Genomic DNA, 13496 nt, shown 5'->3' with positions numbered 1-13496 from the left:
GGCCACTGAGGGTGGATGCGCCTCTGAGAACACAGGGGTTAGAAGCAGAGCACTCCCCGGGGCTCTCTCTTTGATTTCCGGCCAGCAAAGAGGCAAGGCCTCCCCTGCCCGGCTTCGAGCTGGGCGGGGGAGAGGAAACCTGCCGCCCGGCAGAGGTAGGCCTGACCCCTCAAGATGGAAGGGTGGTGGGGGGCACCAGGAGGCGTTGGGCAGCCCCCCCCCCAGGAGAGACAGAGGGAGAGAGGCCCCGAGAAGATTTGGGCAGCACTGCCCCCAGCTAGAAGATGAGAGAGAGAAAGCTGGTACGGGCCTGCGGCCTTGAAGTGATATCGGCCTGTGAAGAAGGAGGGGGAAGGGGGGAGTGCAGCAGGGAAGGAGCCTGGCCGCGTGCGGAAGTTTGTTAACCCCTTTCTGGATGATGAAGACCTCACAGAGCATTTGGACCTTTCCCGGAGGGGAGATGGAGTGGATGATAAAGAGGAAATGGGCAAGTGAATGACAGTTGGAGCAGTGAGTGAGGCTGGGAGAGTAAAGAAGAGGCCGGAGAGAGATGATGGAGTAGCTGGTTGCTGGACTCTTTTTGGTACAGCCATGGACAGAACCATGCTTCCTCGCGACACAGAGGCTGCATGCAGGGGGGAGGCGATGGCGCAGAACTGAGAGGGTTCAGTTTTGGAGACCCCCCGGCCCCAGGGGGTAGACAAGTATGGGGGGGACAAGAGGTCCCGAGAGTGAGAGAAAACTGTGCTTTTCTGGAACTGGTCAAAGCACCCTTAAAAGGATAACCCTTGAAGCAGCCCTGTTCCATGTCCAGTGGTCAGAGCGCTGGGCATGCAAGGAAGAGGTCACCATGGCCCCAAGAAGGACTCCTCTCCTCTTGATGGACTGGAATTGAGTATTTACAGGGTGATGGATGGAGAGTTGAAATTTGGAAGATGTATTGGAAATGTGGTGGGGGGGAGGAGGAAATGCTTTTTGTGGAGTTTTCATTTTCCAGGTGTGTGTGTGTGTGTGTGTGTGTGTGTGTGTGTGGTTTGTTTTCCTTTTGTAGTTTAGTTAATAAACTTTTTTTTCTAAGGTAGAGGCCTGCTTTGCTTATTTCCTGGTCACATCTCACAGCGAACACCAGGGAAGTATATTTTCATGGGGCACTGGCATTGTGCCAGTGTCAAACCATGACAAACAGGAACCCAAATACAAAGAAAACCTCAACTTGGGACCAATGAACATTAAATCAATGATTTTCTACGACAGAATAAAGTTTGGGAAAAATCTAGTAAAACTTTTGTGTGTATGGAATGTTTTCTGTAGCACATCCTGGCCAGAATAAATTAATGCCTGGCTTTCTATCACTTCAAATACAGTGTTACAGGTTTTTTTGTTTTCTTGCCGAGTTTCAGTGATGCTTCGAGATACCAGATTTAGTAGTGGTTTATGGTTTCATTCTGATTTCATTTCTTTTGTAGAGTGAAGCACCCACGTGAAACAAGAAGATATGTGGCATGCCTGAAAGATGTAGTAACTGTTATCTCCCACATTTGGGACCGAAGCTGTACACACAGAGTGCTCTGAAATCAGTTGGCTCTTGAATGCTGCACCTAATTGAGGGAAAACAAGGACACCTGCCCGGGGCCTGATTTTTTAACAACTGCTACTGGCCTGAGATGTCCTCGGGACCAATTAGGAGACTTAAATAGAGTCTTTCTGTGACCCCTTGAATTTACATGGGGAAACACATTTAAATCAATAGGTATTAAGATTCATGATGGACAAGGTACCCGCCTTCCTGTTCCTATATTCCTGTTCTTTCCTTCACAGCTGCTGTTTTTTGAAACAAACAAACAAATAAAGAAACAAAACCCACTTGTTTTTTTAGTTTCAAAAGATATAATCTTATATCTTGTAAGATTATATCTACCAGTCCATATAGATAGGAATTTTGTCACACATGTAAGCCAGTGGGCCCCACCAGCCTTGAAGGTACAAATTTAACACATTTATTTCCTTCTGTGTGGGAAGCATAAAAAACGTAAAAAAAAAATCCATAATAATCATAAATGAGCCTTCCCCAGGGCTCTAATGAGTAGAAACTGCTCTTTGTTTTATGCAGATGTCAAAAGAGCTAATATAGCAAATCACTAGAATAGGCATGTATAATAGAATTTTCATAGTCTGTTTACCTGTCTAATTGAATAAATGGATAAATCCAGACTGAACACTTTGTAACATGTCTTTGCCAGAACTGCTGCTGGGAATAATCATCCTTACTTTATGTATGCAGTGTGGTTTAGCCTCTTAAAATATGGTAAAGAGCTTGAGGTCAGGGGCTGAAAATAAAGAAAGAATATTACTTTTGCGATTTGAAAATTATGAGAAAACACAACTGAAGAAAAAGAAGGAATTAGCATTAATAGTTTGAATCTTCTAGGTTGATGGTGCTATTAATTCTGACATTGTAATTGATGCACTGTTTATAGAGTTTTCTTTGTTTATATTCTGATGGACTATATTTAGCAAGAGCAATCATCAAAAATAATTTTCTATTTGTCTTTCTTTTTGCTGTTGTTGTTTTGGTGTCAGAGGCAGTGTGCTTAGATATTTGAGACTCTGTGTTTAATCTGAGTAAGCTGCCTACTGTACTTGGAAGACATGGCAAAACAACGTGATAATGCAAATTCAATTGCTTTTAAGGTAACAGCTCATTTTTCTGACCACTGTACCATGTTTAGACAAGAACAAAGAACAAAGCACTATGTGAAAACATAATGTATGAGTGCCATATGTGTTTCTTCAGAATAGTGATTAAAGCAACAATTCTTTTTCTATGTAGGTCTCAAAAATAATATAAGCCAGAGTGTTCTATGGAGGGCTGCAGGTGAGGAGGAAGCATTGGACCTCCTGATCTGTTCCTCTTGGAGAGATCTTCTGAATAATTCCACAAAGCAGTGCTTTAGAACTGGATTAAAATTCAGTGTGACTGGGTACCAAAGTGCTCTGACTGTCCTGAATCTCACTGTCTTTTTTGTGCAGGACAAAGATGTGCAGTTGGTGTGCACGCTGGGCCACGCCTGTGAGGTGTGACCTGCTCAGAGCTGAAAATGGAACCTTTCTCCAGCCCTCTCCTACCCTCACCAAAGGGTTTACAGCTCCATACCCCAGCACTCTGGGGTGGCACCTGATCCTTACCTGCTGATCTCCAGCTGGTTCCACCTTCTCAGCGGAGGGCTGGGGATGGATGGGTCCCCAAGGACATGGTAACTTCATCCTGGTGTTCAACCTTTGCATTCATTACAAAAAACCAGCCATATGTGGATTTATGGAAGAAAGTGAGCTCTCCAAAATTCCTTACTTTGACTTGCACTGTAAGCTATTATCACAGCCATTAGTCTCATACCATCAAGAGGGTGAGATAACAGATGAGCTGGATTTTGTCTAATCTGCCTTCAAAGTAATGAGAAATAATGACACTGAAAAGGAAATTCTGCAGAGAATCTGCAGAGCAGCCTCAGCTTGAAATTGTTTGAGAAATTCAGGCCCCAAAGCCTAACTGGATACAAGGATTTCCCCATCAAGCAGCCCCACTCTGCTCCAGGTAATTATTAAGTTACTTTTGGTCCAGTGGTTAAAATTAGATTTCCCTGGTGAAAACAAGAGAGGGTTAAAAATTGCTGAAATATCTTCCTGTGTCATGGGGCAATAGGTCAGCTATGCCAGAATGTGGAGTCAACACAGTGGTGGGAGGGGATCTTCAGGAGTCTGTGTGACATCCAGGGTCACTTGGACCTGCAGCATCCTCTGACAGCACGTGTCCCAGCTCTGGAGTCTGCCCCACCTCTGCTTTGCTGAAACCTGCAGCAGGATGACTGGGGTTCAGGAAAGTGAGGCTCCAATGTGTCATTTCTGCTGCAGTATGAGATGGTGACAAATATGTTTTACAGGACCAACCTGGAGATTGAAGATTGTTTGAAAGTCATGAACAGAAGAACATTAGGCTGAGTAAATGATGAAGTTGCTCTCCTACCTATACTAAACTGCAATCTTTTCAAGGTACACAGAATAACTTTTAACATTTATGTTTCTGGAGTTATGGTTTCCAGATGTTAAGAATTAAAACACAAACAATTTTTCATTTGCTCTTGACCTTTCGAAAGTCTTATTAGACATCTGGTATGCTCTGCCTATCAAGTGTAGAAGAATAAAGTTGTCCAGCTAACACAATTGCAAAACGCAATAACTGTTGAAATTTTTCTTTTCTTTTTTTTTTTTTTCCCAGAGAATTGTTTGCAGTGCCATCATGTTTCTGTTGATTTGAAGCAGAAAGTTATCCAGCACTCACCTACAGACTTCACAGGACAAAGACTCCTTCATGTTGCTTATTCTCACAGGCTACATCTGTTTTCACTTGCACAATTTATCTCACAGAATTTGTTGTGTCTTTTTATTCTTCTTTTCAAGGGCATTTTTATATCATGCCTTTTTCCTCTTTCACTAAGGTTTGAAGATGTCAATTTTCTCTCTGTATAGACCAAAGAGGAGATCTCTTTTCTCAAAAGAGAAAACTCTCCTCTTTTCACAGAGGGAGAGGAACAGAGGATTTGTCAGATATTTGATGATTTGCAATATATCATTCAGTACCTGCAAGGCGCTAGTGACCTCAGATGTAGATGTAAGAACACACAAGATATTTTTACAAATAATTAAGTAAATTGAGGGTGTAATTAAGTGAAAGTTTAAGCTATGATTTTATCGTGGGAACTTAACCCCTAACATTTCAAAATCCTTTGTTACTAACAACCTGCTTGTTTTTCCCGTAAGTGAAGCTTATCTTTGTCCTTGAGACAATCAAGTCCTTGTTTTTGTTCCCTTATACTCTCCTCCCATCCAAACGGATTTCTTTTGCTACTGTTTGTGGTGCATCTTAGAAATGCTCCTTGCTCTGACAGGGTGAAACGGTTTCTGGCTGCTGCTGCTGCAATCTGCGTGAGAGAGGATTTTGTGGCCGTGTTGATGTTTTTGCAACACCAGCAGATGGAAAGGAAGCTGCATTCACAAAACACTTTAAGCTACATAATGGCTCTTGAAAGCTGGAGGAGGGTGAGGAAGGGAGGGCACTCTGAGTGCTCTGGAGGGGCACATGATGTCTCTGCCAAATGTCGTGCTGTAGAGAGGTGCCAGCTGGGCAGGGGTCCGAGGAGTGAGTCCCTGTGGGACTCACACTGCTGGTGTTGGTTGCTCTCCTCCTCACCCCACTGTGCTCCAGCTGTGGGACTGAATCCATTGGACTGTGTCTGTCAGCCCAGCTCATCCTTCTCCTGGTGCTGCTGGTGGTGCTGGGTGGAGATCTGTACCCTTTCTCCCTGTGCTGGTCCAGAAATGGAGGGAAGAGATGAGGCTGCTGCCTTTCCCTCCCCATGCAGGCAGTGAAATTGCTGTCTTGCTCTATACACTCATGGAAGAGAGCTATGACTCATTTCAAATCACAGTCCTTGAAGCGGAAGAAATAAGAGTTTTTCCATGATGGCTTCTTTGTCTTAATTCTTTCCTTTTTACTTGAAGAGTCTGAGCATTATATGGACAGTCAGATGTTTCACCATCTGCATAATGAGAGGAGGGGAGAAGGGTACAGGGCTTTTTTACCTGTGGGGTTATTGCTCTGGTTTTGGGGTAGAAGCAGAGCTCTACTTAAGATTCTGTGCTTCCACAAGGTTTCCTTCCCACTGGAGGAAATTGGATTCAGAGTGGTATCCTTAGTGAGACAGACTTTCCCACACTATGTATGGATGGGTAAGCTTTCCCTCTTTTAGAGTTTTCAGGTATATTCTGAAATAACAGCCTTTCCTGCTTTCCTGATTAAGACCAGGAAACAAAACTTGCAGGCTGTGAAAGTAAAACTATGAGAAAATGTGTGATATCTTTGAACAGGGTTGGTTTTCCACCTCCACAAACACCACTGGTTTTGCATATGTTAAAGTCAAGGTTTCTTTGTGTAGATACTCTGGTCTGGTTTGAGAAATGTCTTTGTTGGAAAGTGTTTTTGATTTGCAAAGGCCCTCGTCTCTTTTGATGCTGGCTCTTTATTCCTTCCTTCTTTTATTCCTACATCATTCTCCTCTTCCTGCCTCCCTCCCTCCTTGCCCCCTTTGCCACTTTTCCCCTCCTCCTTTTCTTTCTTGCATTATCAGCTGTTTCAATAATCAATAGATCAAACCCAGGGGTTTCCTTGTAAGAACTGTGCTAGGTTTTCTCTTAGGGAAACTAGTGCCTGTTCAAAAGCTGGAATTGGACTTTCTCCATTTTGTTATTTTGGGAGCAGTGGACAACAGTGGACAATCAGTGTAATGGGTACTTCATTTTCATGATACTTTTCTATTTCTTAATTATAACTTATTTCTCAAGTGAATTTTGAATCTCCCTTCCCAAATGAAGCTTTTCTTTGAATAAATTTTGTTCTTTGAATCCAATCCACCATCAATGAATATCAGATTAATCATACAGAAATCAGCAGTGCCATGGTGATTTGGAATAGATGGTGTCATGGTTCTGTCTGGGATAGAGTTAATTTTCTTATTAGTATCTGGTGGAATGCTGGTGTTGTATTTCATATGAGAATAATGTTGATAACACACTGATGTTTTGGTTGTTGCTAAGAGGTGCTCACCTTGAGTCACAATAATTTCAGTTTCCCAGCCCTGCCAGTGAAGAAGTGCACAAAAAACTGGGAGGGAAAGAGGCCAGGAGAGCTAAACTGGCCATAGGGATATTGCACACCACAGAATGTCATGTTCAGGGTACAAACTGGAGTGAGTTGGCCAGGAACTCTTGATCACTGCTTGCAGATATTCTGGGCATTGGTTAGTGGGTGGTAAGCAATTGTATTGCACATCACTTTTTTCTCTTGGGGTTTGACTCCCTCTCTCTTTCCCTTTCTCCCCACCTTTTATTAGTTTATTTATTTATTTAATTGATTCTTTCATTGTTATTATTACTGTAGTTGTTATTACTTTTTTTAACCACCATATTCTTATTTCTCCCCTCCCAGTTATTAAGATATTGTTATATCAATTCACAGTTGGAATTGTGGACATGAATTCCTTCTGTGATTTCCTTGCAAGGTGAAGTATTTGTGCTTCTGGGGAGTCTTTTCCAATTCCTGCTCTTCACGCTCTAATCTCACTGTGCTCACATACATCTCATCTATGGGTCTTGTGTACAACACGTTATCATAATGTGTGGTGCAGGGGCCATATTTTAGCACCTTTGACTTGGAAAAAAGAATACATGATTTCAACAATTGTTTTGCATTCATTCTTTGATCTTAATTTGGTTTTAACCTTTAAAATGCAGAGGCAGTGGGCTCCATTTTGCTCATGAGTACAGGAGAAGCAGTTTTTTATGTGTGCTACGCCTTTCTTCATTGTTTCATGGATGTGGTTGAGTGTCTCCATCACAGACTGGGTCAAGACTATAAGAGGACTGTAGACCACCTAAATATTAAAGGAAGAGAGGCCTCCTTCCTTTTAATTACTGCCCACCATAGTAGTGTCTCTGCTGATGTGTTGGTCTCTGTGCTGATGCACCCTTTATGTTTGTGACTTTTCCAGGGCAGTGAGGAGTTTCTCCCTGGCTCTGTGTATTCGCTGCCTCACCCCTGTGCAGGTTCTCACTGGTTTGACAGTGGGTATTCCTGCAGTGACCTGGGAAGAGAGCAGCTGTGTGCACAGCATGTCACCCCTGGTGCCAGCTGTATTGCCTTCTGGCCAGAGAAGGACTGGAAAAACGCCAAGCAATTTTAACTTTTAATAAGACAAACCTGTGGCTTGTGGGTTCAATACAGGGCTTAGAAGCTGCAGTGGTTTTTTGCCCTCAGGGCTCTGTCCTACTTGCTCAAACACACGTTTCTGATTTCTCACTTTAGCAGCTGTTTGTACCTGGAGGGGTGTTAACAAAGCCCTTGTTGCAGATGATATCTTGAAATGGCTGTTGAATTGCAGTAACTAATAGTAAATGGAGGTTACCTCTTTGGAAAATTGTACACAGCCAAATCTTCACTGACAGAAATAAACACATGTGTTTAGGAAAAGAGAGCCAGAATCTCATTTTGAGGCTGAAGAAAGTCACATTTTGTCTTTATTTGTGATATACACAGTATTGATATGTTGCCTATCCCCATTTTGGTTTTTGTTTTAATATTTACCAGGAAATTTTACTTGTCCAGAATATTTTATTAAGAGTGTGACTCTGGTACTCTGCTGTGCCTCTGAGATTTACAAATACTGCAGAACTCCAGCTGGGTACCTCAGGCTGATCTTGCACTTCCCATTCAATTATTTGACATAACATCAATATCAGATAGCATTAGGATGTTCCCAGTAAATATCTTGATTCTTAATTTTATTGAAACTAAGACATGGAAAATATTCTGGTGAATGGCTTATACAGGATTTGGGCAAGAAATCATCTGTACAATTATGAGCAGTAACTGCATCACCGATCCAAATGAACACTGAGCTGCTTCAGTGACCTCCTTTAAAGCAGAGGCAGAAGTGTCACAGCATAACAGGTACACACTCCCCTGGGATGTGGGAGTCTTGGTACAAATCCTCTTTTGCCTGATTCAGCAGGGCTGGCTCCAAAGTGTCACACATCATTAGTGACTGCCTTAAGTGGCATGTGAAGAACTCTGGAGCAAAACTTTCCAAATATCTCAGGGCAAGGCCGTTCCACAAGGATAGGTCAAACAGACATTGGAAGTATTATTGCAAACTAGTTTTTCAATTCTCACGGAAGAGTCCTACTGGCTACTGAGTTATTTTTTCAGCTTCAGGTCTAGCAGGTGTGTAACACTTCAGGAGGACCAACTGAAATGAGTTATTTGCAGAGAACTGTAAATTAGGTTTATAATCTTACTCTTCTAGGAGGCTGCAAAAATAATGCAAGGAAAGTTCTTTGCTTTTGTAGCAGCTTACAGGACTTGGTTTCTTTATTTTCCATATTAGTCCTAAGGTTCAGTGCTGTAGGATTACTCCATTCTTCTCTGATTTTATAAATCTGGTCTTTTACTTCTAAAATATTCTAAAAAATTTTCTTTTTTACTTGAGTGTTTTTTATTTCTGAAAAAAAATAAATCAAATTTGAATTAAAAATATTTAAGTGACTTAAGACAACTAATGCCTTCACAATTAGTTGAAGGCATGCACATTGATGTGCATCAGTGCATGATTTTTACTCATACAAGTGCAATAGATTTTGCATTGTGTATCTCCAAAAAATTTGTTTGCATTTGCTAAGCACTTTGCCTGTAAGCAACATATGTATTGTCATAAATGGAACAATGTTAATGACTTAGAAATAAAGAATGTAATTGCTGCTGTACATCCATGTGAAAGATCAGAGAATCTGAAAGATAAAAGTGTAACATCTCAGCATCTTTGCTGTATGGCCGTCAGTTGAAGAATTTTAAACCTTGTTGCTGTGCACAGAAAAGAGTGAAATCTTGCCAGTTTTGTTGCCTTTGCTGTATCTCTTTTTTCTGCCTGCAGATACCTGGTGACAAGAATTTTCCCTGTCCCAGCACCTTAAGGTAGCTCTCAATTAGATAAAAATGCAAGGAGAACATAAATTCTTTAATCTTACGCATGGTATCTCTTAATAGAAGTGAGAAAAAGCAAGCTAACCAATGAATCATTGCAGATTTCTATGGTGAAAAGGCATCTGAGGCAAAAGGTATTTTCTAAAGACTTCTGTAAAAACTGTGTCTTGTAGGAAGTACCTGTAATGAGCTAGGAAATGGAGTGAGACATGGCATGAGAATAATTGCAAGGAATTCTAGTGGACTTATTTGCTGCTATTTCATGCAATGCTTTTTCCCAATTTAAACTTGGTCACTGGTTTCATATTTGCTTTTGAAAGTATTGTCCTATATATGACTTATAAATTGGCATATGCATCGTATCTAGGTGCACTTCAAAACATTGGGATAATTTTTGTTTGCTAGAGAAAATGTTCCTGTATAAAGTGCTGAATTACCCTAGTGATTTCTGAGTATCTCTTCCTCTTTTCTTCTTTTTGTCTTTCTCTTTTCTTTGCCATGAGCCAAGTCCATCTCTGATGTCACAAGGTTTAATCAGTGGAGTTATTTAGCATGCTGTGCTGAATTAGACCCTGATAAGCTTAGATCCTGCTGGTGTCCAGCTCTTCACGGTTTTCCTGTGCTGTCCTTGTTAAGGTAATTGCCAGGCTTGACCACACGTGAGAAGGATGACTTGCCCTCAGATATGCCAGAACAACAGTTCAGCACTGATTGAATTTGTCATGGTCTGGTGTTTGGTGTGTTCCTGGCTGCTCTCCTCAGAACTGAAGAGTAAAAAATTTATTGAGAAGAAGAGTTAAAACTGACTGAAATATTGCATCAGGTCAGGACAGGGCTGCCTACTGTGAGGGGACCAAGTCCAGGTCAGTGTAGGTAGATTTTTGCTGGGGTAGATTTGAAACAAAGCATTTCTGAGTATTACCAGGAAGAGAAACCTTCCCAGGGGAGAAAGAGCAGTCCTTTCTTTCAGGTTGTGTTGATTTACTAGGTAAGTTCTCATTACAATGCAGAAGTCTTCAAGGACTCTAAGAGAAGATTTCCCACAGATTTGCAGCAGCAAATTGAGAGGTTTCTTCCTTGAGCTCTTTTCTCTGTCCTCTTCCAGAGACCATCACTTTCAGACCAAAACCAGTAAAGAATACTGGAACATCAGTAATCACAGATGGCTTGGCAAAGAGAAAACTGTGGATTTTAACGTAGAAAGTCTGTGGTGTAGCGAGGGTGTAATTGCAATTGTTCTCAGAGTGTGCAGGTGGAAATTTTTGTGAGGTTGATGTAGGTTTTTTTTTGGTGAGATACAGTTTCCCTCATCTGAAAAGAGCAAAACAAAATATTTAGACATTGGCATACTTATCTCTCACCATATCTGCCTTTCTGGGAGCAGTTTCAGGAGGATATGTTGAGTCTGGGCGCAAAGGGAGTTTCAGGGTCACTGATTTAGGTGGGACGAGAGTGTATTTCCTCTCCTGTCACTGTGGAAAGCTCAGGATAGTTTCTTCTTGTCCAGTTTTACTCCACTAATTCCCTTGAAAACTGTGCTTGCAGATCTGATCTTGAGCTTAACCAGTGCCAGCAGAAATCTGTGTCCCCTACCAGCATCCAGGGTGATGGATGTGCTACAGCAGGATCAGCTGATGTGAGGGAGCGGTGTCCTCCTGCACACCAACATCTCTGCTACCGTGTAGCTTGAGAATATTTACTTCCTTGAATATTTACTTCCCCTGTTTTTCTTACAGTTAGTTAATTTTAGGCTGAATGGTGAGTATTTTTAACCCCTTTTATGCAGAGAAATTTACTGCCAATCATATAAGAAAGTAATGCATCTAGGTTGAAATAAAATAATCCTAATCTAATCAAAGTCCTAGCGATGTAAAGATTATTCCTAGGGTGTTTCACGTTACCTAGTTGAATTGGTGAAAAGTATTTGTGCACAGCAGAGCCCACCAAAAGGAACTCAAAAGTCCCTGGGCCATTTTTTGTATCACTTCTAGGGGCTGTTATCCTGACCCAGCATCCTGAAAATGTTTTAATTACAGACATTGTGGAGTTCAAACACCAGGTGTACCTAATCCATGGAGGACCTGCAGAGGGTGTGTAATGAGACACAGAATTCTTTGTGCCCCATTCACCATGAGCACATGGCCAGTGGGGCTAATCAAATTTACACTTGCTGAAAAACACAGCTTCATTATTCAGCATTTTTTTTTTTAAATTCCAGTACTCACCTACTTATAACAAGAGGAGCAAAGTTCTTTATGCCATTAGAATTGAAAGTCTGGTAATAAGTAGGTACTATCAGAAAAGTAAAAAAAGATTGCCTAGTGAGAAATGCACCTGGTGAGAAATGCAGTAGGTGAAACTGTATTTACCAGGGCCCATATTTACCTCTAATCCTGCTGGCTGATTCCTTAAAAATCCAGTGAGGGTGGTGGATAGCAGGAGCCCCACAGAGTGGGACCAGTCCTTCTGAGAGCTCTGGAAGCTGCAGCAGGGCTATCAGAAATCCCCAGCATCCATCTGAGTCCACACCTCACTGTTACAAAGGCTGCATCACATATGAGCTGTTGTTTCTTCCCTAAAATTTTCCCCAATCTTCCCAAATCTTCTCTACACGTATTCCATAAACCTGAATTCATGACAGTTTTGTTCATTTGCCACCAAGGCTGCCCATGTAAGGGAATATCCCTATCCAGAATATGGACATGTTGGACTGAAGCCATGAGCTCCTGATCTGAGAGCAGGAATTTATAGATTTGCAGGTTTATGCTTGATTGAGTAATGCTCTGGGAAATGCAGGCATGAGTCACTCTGAACATGCCACTTGTAAGAAAGAAAATATGGAACAAAGGATGTGTTGCACATTTTTTAAACTCAATAAAAGGTTAATTTGAATGGACCTTGTAACATTTGGTGGGTTATACTTTTTTTTTAAATTTCTTTTATTTGCTGCCTCCAAAAAAGTCCTTTTATTTCATTACAAGTCTTGATTTCTCCAGGAGTGTATTTTGGTGAATGATGAACTATGGTGTTTGCTGTACTTCAATTGTTTTTCCTAACGTTCCAAAAACATTCTGAACTGTTCGAGCGCAGCTCTTGCAAACTGCAGCTATTTAAAAGTTAGATGTTTTCAGCAAATAATTCAATAGTTGTTGGAGGCTTTGTGCTTTTGAAGGTCTGTCTCTTCCCTTTCCCAGCCCATTGTTTTAAGCAATTCTGCTGTCTTCTTATGTGCAGTATGAATTCTGGACTTTGACTATGCTTGGGATAAAATTTTAACTTTATGAATATTACAAACATGATATGATGGCTTTGAGATACTGCTATCACAACCAAAATCCTACTGTGTGTGGCCCTGTTTAGACACAGGGAAGCAGATCTAAACAAAGAATACATAAGGGATTTTTGATGTTATGTGTTAGAATTAACACAGCAGGTGTCACACAATGTGAACATTAAGCAGATTCCATTTCTTTAGTAAAGACTGAAATTGATGTAAGTTTCCAGAAGAAGTTAGTATTTTGCTGAATGCTAGCAGGTATCTAAATTTTTGTGGCACTGAATGGCTTCTGGGAATGTGATGGCCCAATTGAAAGTGTCAGAATGTGTAATTCTGCCAAGGTGCTGTGAACTTCAAATCAGAGTATTCATGGACAGATATCAGACATAAAGAAGAATGGAGATGTCCACAAATATAATGATAAACTTATAGATTTCAGCAGTAAAAATATTGGGTTTTTTGTTTCTCATTTGAAAAACATCAGATCTGTCCATTTCTCTCTGACTTTGCTTTTTCATTCCTTTTAGAGCCAGAATAATAATATCCTATGCTACTAATCCCTGTACAGAAATCTGGAATACAACTTTTACTTGGAAAAGCGTCTGAAGGAAGCTCACACTCCAGGTCTTG

At 41.2% G+C, this 13496-nt stretch overlaps 1 long non-coding RNA gene across 1 annotated transcript; it reads left to right on the top strand.

Annotated features, from left to right (window-relative positions):
* The first annotated feature begins 1422 nt into the window (after positions 1–1422).
* On the top strand, positions 1423–4408 carry LOC115915530. Its single transcript, XR_004061507.1, has 4 exons — positions 1423–1774; positions 3031–3592; positions 3939–4047; positions 4274–4408. It is a non-coding gene; the product is annotated as an uncharacterized LOC115915530 (long non-coding RNA).
* The last annotated feature ends 9088 nt before the right edge of the window (positions 4409–13496 follow it).

This window comes from Camarhynchus parvulus, chromosome Z (genome assembly GCF_901933205.1).
Source record: "Camarhynchus parvulus chromosome Z, STF_HiC, whole genome shotgun sequence".
NCBI classification, from domain to species: domain Eukaryota; kingdom Metazoa; phylum Chordata; class Aves; order Passeriformes; family Thraupidae; genus Camarhynchus; species Camarhynchus parvulus.
Note: the sequence above shows the minus strand (reverse complement) of the source record. Positions and strands in the feature narration are given on the sequence as shown.